Below are 7,333 nucleotides of genomic sequence, written 5' to 3' on the forward strand. Positions count from 1 at the left end.
ACCAAACAACCCTTAATGTTGATGGCTCTGGATTGTTCCAAGGTGCCACTGGTGACATCACCCACATTAGTCAATTGTACAGATGTGTAAAGCAAATGATGGATATCTTGTTTGTTCGAGCAACTAATTTCATCTCCTTCTCCATGGACAACCGGCAGCAGCATGAGGAAGTTGTGCAATTTTACTACACTGCAGGATTCCCAATGGTCTGGGGTTATAGATTGCACCCATGTGGTCCTAATTGTTACATTCCACAATGCCGCTAATGACATGAATTGGAAAGGAATTCAACTCTTAATCTTTAACTCATTTGTAACCAACAGCACTGGATTATACAAGTTAATATTTATTTTCCAGGCAGTTTCAAGATAGGGCTGAATTTCTGATAAGGAACCATCCCACCAGCTGTACCTATTGGGAAATCACACATGATTTCCTGAGATGTGTGTCCAGTGGGCAAGGATCCTGCTGGCAGCAAGTACTTGGAAAATTAGTCCTGATATCTTAATTTTAAGGAAGTCCATAGTCCCACCTATATTTGACCCACAAATGCAAGTACTAGGTTGCTGCACAATTCATTCTATCTTGTATAGTTACGGCTCTTTGCATCTCTGCGGTATTGCAGAACATGAGCTGAGCACTGGTATAATGCAGTATCTGCATCCACTTAAGTAATAAATACACCATTGACATATTGAAATTTCATTCAAGTACGTGGATAGATTGCAATATGGCCCAGCTTAGGTTTCAAGGGTTGTGGTAGTGTGCTGCATGCTGCACTATTTCATCCACAAACCGGCATCATAGAGGCGGCAGGCACAGAACAGAGACCATTAGAAGGAGATGAGGGAGTCAGAAAAGGCAGCGGCAGAGAACCTAGTCTTATGCTTTGTCTGAATGCTACCTGAGTGGCAGTTGTCTGAGAGGTGACTGATTGCTGTAAGAACCATTCAGGATTGAGGAAGCCCTTACCTCCTGGCGGCCGAGTCCTGAAATGGAGCAACTGCAAGTTCCACCACTTACACATCTGTTTGGGCAATCTGCTCCTGCGTGCTTTCTGACATATAATCTGCTATTGGAAAGATCAGATGTGTTGCCACCTTGAGAGATAACATTAACATCCATTCCCATTCTATGCCTCTACTCCTGGACACTGTCACGCTATTGCTATTGATTGGTGTGAGAGCAAAACTAATAGCACCAAGGAAATCAGAAAAGGCCAGCTTTATGGTTCTCTCTAGTTGATCCTCTAGCCTGTCAAATCTGGAAGAGATAGGCCATTCTACTGTGGAACCCCTGGCCTCTATGGTACCAGTCTGAACATGCAGGGAAGCATCATTGCCTTTGGGCCTCTAGCCATCATGCAAGACTGTACACATGTGGCTAGTGGACTCCTTCACACAAGCCAACATCTGCAACATGCTGCTTGGCATGATTTCCAGCAACTACAACAAGGTACAATGCTCAGAAAGTATTCTTCTTTTGAGAGCAGCCACCATGAGGTTCAAATCCCTGGGCTCATCAGCCAAGGAGTGACATGCCCTGGCCTTCTGAACGGCATTTCTTTGCACCTAATCTGCCACTACCAGTTACTCTTGCTCACTTATGCTCTGTGTCTCAACCAGTGTACTCTCCTCTACATCATCATATAAATCCTCACAGGTGGATGCATCTGCGCTGGTGCTTAGGAAGGATGGAATGAATGATGATGTGCACCATGAAGTGCACCATGAAGTGTTAGTGAGCCCAGTGTCATTGGTGCTTGATGAGGCTTCCTGTAGAAAGAGAACTAGAGAAAGAGAACAGGAAGAGATAGTGTCCAAATGAGAAACCTTCACATATAACTTCCAGTTGATGGAGTGACATGATAAAGTGTTTCAATATATGGTTTGCTACTAGAGATTGAATGAAAGAGTAGGATGTGAAGAAAGGATAAGGGAAAATGGTAAGCAAGAATCATTAGCTGGGGCCAATCCTTCTAATTACCCATCTCCACCACTATATACGGTCTCTCTCCCAGGATTTGCAAGCCTTCCTCCTCATATAAGGTTTATATACAAAGATAAGGGGATTCCCCCATTGTGTGCTCTTCTGCTATAGGCCATCATCTCTGTAAACAAAGTTGAAGTGGGAGGTTACAATTGTTTTGATGATATACAGTGATATCCAAGGGTCAGCATGTAACCTGCTGAGCATGTGATGACATGTACATGCATCATGCAGAAATTACATTGGATGATTATTTCGGTTTGAATGTATACAAGGATGTAAGTGAAGAAACAAGAGTGGTAGTGCTAAGTGCATCCTGTACATATTAAACATTCATGCAAGCACTGAAAGTAATTTTAAAAAGTATAAGGGAGAGATACTTGTAAGCATTATAGGTGCTTTGTACAGTGAACTAATAGAATGTAACAGTGTTCTCTTCCCTTGGCTGAACTGGTAAAACCATTACGCTTCTTCATACATTGCCTCCAGGTACACGGCATATTTTATTTTATTCATTCATGGGAAGGTGGTGGTGAGAAGGTGGTGGTGAGCTGCCTTCTTGAACCGCTGCAGTCCGTATGAAGAAGGTTCTCCCACAGTGCTGTTAGGAAGGGAGTTCCAGGATTTTGACCCAGTAATGATGAAGGAACGGTGATATATTTCCAAGTTGGGATAGTGTGTGACTTGGAGGGGTACGTGCAGGTGGTGTTGTTCCCATGTGTCTGCTGCCCTTGTCCTTCTTGGTGGTAGAGGTCGCGGGTTTGGGAGGTGCTGTTGAAGAAGCCTTGGTGAGTTGCTGCAGTACATCCTGTGGATGGTACACACTGCAGCCACAGTGCGCTGGTGGTAGAGGGAGTGAATGTTTACGTGGTGGATGGGGTGCCAATCAAGTGGGCTGCTATGTCCTGGATGGTGTGGAGCTTCTTGAGTGTTGTTGGAGCTGCACTCATCCAGGCAAGTGGAGAATATTCCATCACACTCCTGACTTGTGCCTTGTAGATGGTGGAGGGTTTGAGTAGTCAGGAGGTGAGTCACTCACTGCAGAATACCCAGCCTCTGACCTGCTCTTGTAGCCACAGTATTTATATGGCTGGTCCAGTTAAGTTTCTGGTCAATGGTGACCCCCAGGATGTTGATCGTGGGGGATTCTTTTATTTTATTCGTTCATGGGATGTGGGCGACGCTGGCGAGGCCTGCATTTATTGCCCATCCCTAATTGCCCTTGAGAAGGTGGTGGTGAGCCGCCTTCTTGAACCGCTGCAGTCCGTGTGGTGAAGGTTCTCCCACAGTGCTGTTAGGAAGGGACTTCCAGGATTTTGACCCAGCGACAATGAAGGAACAGCGATATATTTCCAAGTTGGGACGGTGTGTGACTTGAAGGGGAACGTGCAGATGGTGTTGTTCCCATGTACCTGCTGCTCTTGTCCTTCTAGGTGGTAGAGGTCGCGGGTTTGGGAGGTGCTGTCGAAGAAGCCTTGGCGAGTTGCTGCAATGTATCCTGTAGATGGTACACACTGCAGATACTGTGCGCCGGCGGTGAAGGGAGTGAATGTTTAGGGTGGTGGATGGGGTGCCAATCAAGCGGGCTGCTTTGTCCTGGATGGTGTCGAGCTTCTTGAGTGTTGTTGGAGCTGCACTCATCCAGGCAAGTGGAGAGTATTCTATCACATTCCTGACTTGTGCCTTGTAGATGGTGGAAAGGCTTTGGGGAGTCAGGAGGTGAGTCACTCACTGCAGAATACCCAGCCTCTGACCTGCTCTTGTAGCGACAGTATTTTAAATGGCTGGTCCAGTTAAGCTTCTGGTCAATGGTGAGGGATTCGGCGATGGTAATGCCGTTGAATGTCAAGGGGAGGTGGTTAGACTCTCTCTTGTTGGAGATAGTTATTGCCTGGCACTTGTCTGGCGTGATTGTTACTTATCAGCCCAAGTCTGGATTATGTTCAGGTCTTGCTGCATGCGGGCTCGGACTGCTTCATTATTTGAGGGGTTGCGAATGGAACTGAACACTGTGCAATCATCAGCGAACATCCCCATTTCTGACCTTATGATGGAGGGAAGTTCAATTCCCTCCATCTTAATTCAGTTTTACTAGGGGTCCTTGGTGCCACACTCGGTCAAATGCTGCCTTGATGTCAAGGGCAGTCACTCTCACCTCACCTCTGGAATTCAGCTCTTTTGTCCATGTTTGGACCAAGGCTGTAATGAGATCAGGAGCCGAGTGGTCCTGGCGGAACCCAAACTGAGCATCGGTGAGCAGGTTATTGGTGAGTAAGTGTCGCTTGATAGCACTGTCGACGACACCTTCCATCACTTTGCTGATGATTGAGAGTAGACTGATGGGGCGGTAATTGGCCGGATTGGATTTGTCCTGCTTTTTGTGGACAGGACATATCTGGGCAATTTTCCACATTGTCGGGTAGATGCCAGTGTTGTAGCTGTACTGGAACAGCTTGGCTAGAGACGCAGCTAGTTCTCGAGCACAAGACTTCAGCACTACAGCCGGGATGTTGTCGGGGCCCATAGCCTTTGCTGTATCCAGTGCACTCAGCCATTTCTTGATATCGCGTGGAGTGAATCGAATTGGCTGAAGACTGGCTTCTGTGATGGTGGGGATATCGGGAGGAGGCCGAGATGTATCATCCACTCGGCACTTCTGGCTGAAGATGGTTGCAAATGCTTCAGCCATGTCTTTTGCCTGGGAATCCTTCCCAAGAGAGCCCTCTCCTCCACCTCACTTGTTCCATCAAAATTCCAATATCTCATTGGAGAAATGGCACCCTCTGCGCTCTGATGAACTGCTTGCAGGCATGTTTCCATACAGAAAAGTGCTGTCTTGTAAACCATGATACTCTTTGTATTCCCACAAATATAGAATGCAGCACATTTTGAGTGTCAGTTGATTCGTGAGTTGTTGAGCGATGTCTAGGGGAAGTCACGCATCGTTACCTATTACCTAGCAGAGAATGGAAATGTGGAGTGATTTAATCGATGCTTGTCACTTTAGTCAAAGCACTGCCTCCTCATTGCAAAGGTAAATGGGCTCAAATGTTAAGTACACTTGTCTTTGCTTATAACTGTACCGTACATGAATTAATTGGATTTTATCTTATGTTTGGGCAGTTTTTAAAATTCCCTGTTGATATGAAGAGAAAGTAGTACATAGTAACCTTCTGACACAAGCTAATTTTCTTTTTTTAATGATGAAGATGGCCTATAGCCAATGTCCTCCCTTTTATTAAAAGAAAGGGTTACTGCCCCATTCATATCCAGGCAATATGCAACCACAGGCAAAAAAGGTACGCAAGTTAATGCTCATTTTCTGAGGAATGTTCACAACACACACAATTTGATGTGATCAAGCGTTCTCCACTTGTTTGTGAATTCAATTAGAATGCAAGGATGGCTTCTAGGAGAAATGAGTTGCCAAAGAAGGCATTTCACTGTTCCCTCATGTAATTCACGAAATCTGCAGGGCTTCATTAGTGAAGTTAACTTTTTGCAGTGTCCTTCTTTGCTGACAAACACTCAAATTTGCACACTCCAGAGTTAGATTGACTTACTGTGTGTCATTTATATTGGTTACATGCCTATTTAAACGGTTAATGGGTGATTCAGCAGCATTATTGAAGGTGAGCTCTAATTTGTTGCACAGTTGTACATTACTTGTAACTCATCCAACCTTGAAGAAAGTACTAAGAGGAAATTCACTGCCTTGATGTTTTAAATGTATTTCTTCAAATAAACGGTAAAAATAAGTTCCCTTGAGATGTTGTAGAAATCCCTCTATCGATTATTTTAGTAGACATGTTACCCACTTCAAGTAAATGAGTTAATGTCTGTTCAAATAGCAGATAGAGGAAAGTCATATAAACCTGTTAAGTATCAGACTGTTAATATCACCAACAGTAGTTTATAGACTTGTGATTCAGAAAAATCTTGCCTTTGAATTGTTACATTTTTAGGTGATAGCATACAAAACAGAAATTTGTGGCAAGGACTGAAAATCTTTTTTGCAGTTTAAAATGTTTCAAATGTGAAGAACACAATTCAATTAAGACATATAGAAAGAAAAGCAGGAATGTTACTTTTACTATTAATATCATGGGCTCAACTGAATCTCTCTGTGCAGGTCCTCCATGTGTATGTCCTCAATTAGGTTTCATTTTTTAAAAATGCCTGATGGAAGTTTGAATGAGTGCTTTGCTTTTCATAATATACATCAAAAAAGCATTACTTGTACCTGATAGTTCCGATTGCTTTCTCAATCCTGGAGGTGAACTCATAATATTTTGAGTAAATAGAATGCAGTTGGTTGGAAGCAATGGATGCTTTAAAGTTTATTGAGAACACTGTGGCATTGCTCATGGTGAGCTGCAGACTATAGTGTAAGTTCAGTCTATGGGGTAGAAATTGGTATGCATTGTGTCCAATATTTGGGCATAAAACTGGTGCAAAGCAAACCAATTTAGCAGTGGGACAGCCTGCACCCAATCTGTGCAGGCATTTGTACCACTGTTAAATTATCGACGCCCATGTTCTAGGCATCCTGGGCGGATGCCTAAAACATCTTTGGATATGTTAATTAGGGGCCTAACACTTGTTGAAGGACCACTCTACAAAATCCACACTGATGAGTGGGGCAGGCATCAGTCCTGCCCTGCTCAGGATTCTTCAGCGGCTGTCAACTACAGTGACTTTATTTTTTTGTTTTGAAAAAAACCTTTCTGCGGAGCCAGGAGGAGCAGGAGTACTTCCCCCCCACCCCGAACTCTGCAGTCCTAGCGATCGCGCCCCCCTCCATTGCTCGCTCCAACCCCCCATTGGAACTGATCTGAGGGCTGTTGCTGGCATGGCGGGCAAACTGAAATTTAATCCTGGAGAAGGGTGAGCTGCTCGTGGAGGCTCGACAGGCGTTGGTAGTTCGCCCGGAATATTTATATGATGCATGAGCAGCCTGTTCCTGTATCCCAATACATACATGAGCAGGCATTTGAAGGGGCTGACAAGAAAGGTACTGCTCTGTATGTCTATTAGGAGGACATGCAGGTCCTGAGGTTTGTTGTTCATTTCTTCTATCTGGCAGCTACTCTTCTCTCCTTTATTGCCTGCTTCCTTCAGTCCCGCCATTGCCCTTTTAAGTAACAGCAGGTTTGATATCTTGCTGCTAAACCAAATCCCTGCCTCTTTCAGCTATTCCCCTATCTGGTAAACATTCAGGGCCCATTTGGGGCATAACTCCCACTTATTCTCTTGTTTGCCGCTCCCCATCTCTCCCAATCGCAGTATATCTGAGGGGTTGCAGGCTGGATTTAGACACCCTACATGCTTCCTGATATATAAA

Source organism: Heptranchias perlo, chromosome 4, assembly GCF_035084215.1.
Source record: "Heptranchias perlo isolate sHepPer1 chromosome 4, sHepPer1.hap1, whole genome shotgun sequence".
NCBI classification, from domain to species: domain Eukaryota; kingdom Metazoa; phylum Chordata; class Chondrichthyes; order Hexanchiformes; family Hexanchidae; genus Heptranchias; species Heptranchias perlo.